Below are 293 nucleotides of genomic sequence, written 5' to 3' on the forward strand. Positions count from 1 at the left end.
CGCCCGCCCACCGGGCTCCGGCAGGAGTGGGGGGATCTCCAGCCGGGAACCCCGGGCCAAGCGGTAGCCCAGCCGTGGCTGCACCCATCTCCCCTTTCCTCTGCTCCGTGTTTTGGGAAGGGGGGACCCGCCGAGGCAAGTCCAAGGAGCAGCCCCCCCCGTCCCGGGGAAGAACTCCATTACACATCTTTCCGACATGAACTTTACTACAGAGCGACTCCCCACCGCTTCCCACAGGCTCCATTAAGTCACCCACTCCTTCCCACAAAGTGCCCTTCCCAGGCTGCCACAGC

The 293-nt window shown here is 64.8% G+C and overlaps 1 protein-coding gene across 1 annotated transcript in view; it reads right to left on the bottom strand.

Moving 5' to 3' along the window:
• SRPX2 (sushi-repeat containing protein, X-linked 2) overlaps positions 1–293 on the bottom strand; it is a 4,339-nt gene that overhangs the window by 3,325 nt on the left and 721 nt on the right. The gene's annotated exons all lie outside the window — the stretch shown is intronic.

The sequence above is a fragment of the Chaetura pelagica genome, unplaced genomic scaffold (genome assembly GCF_000747805.2).
Source record: "Chaetura pelagica isolate M959 unplaced genomic scaffold, ChaPel_1.0 scaffold344, whole genome shotgun sequence".
In the NCBI taxonomy this organism is placed as follows: Eukaryota; Metazoa; Chordata; class Aves; order Apodiformes; family Apodidae; genus Chaetura; species Chaetura pelagica.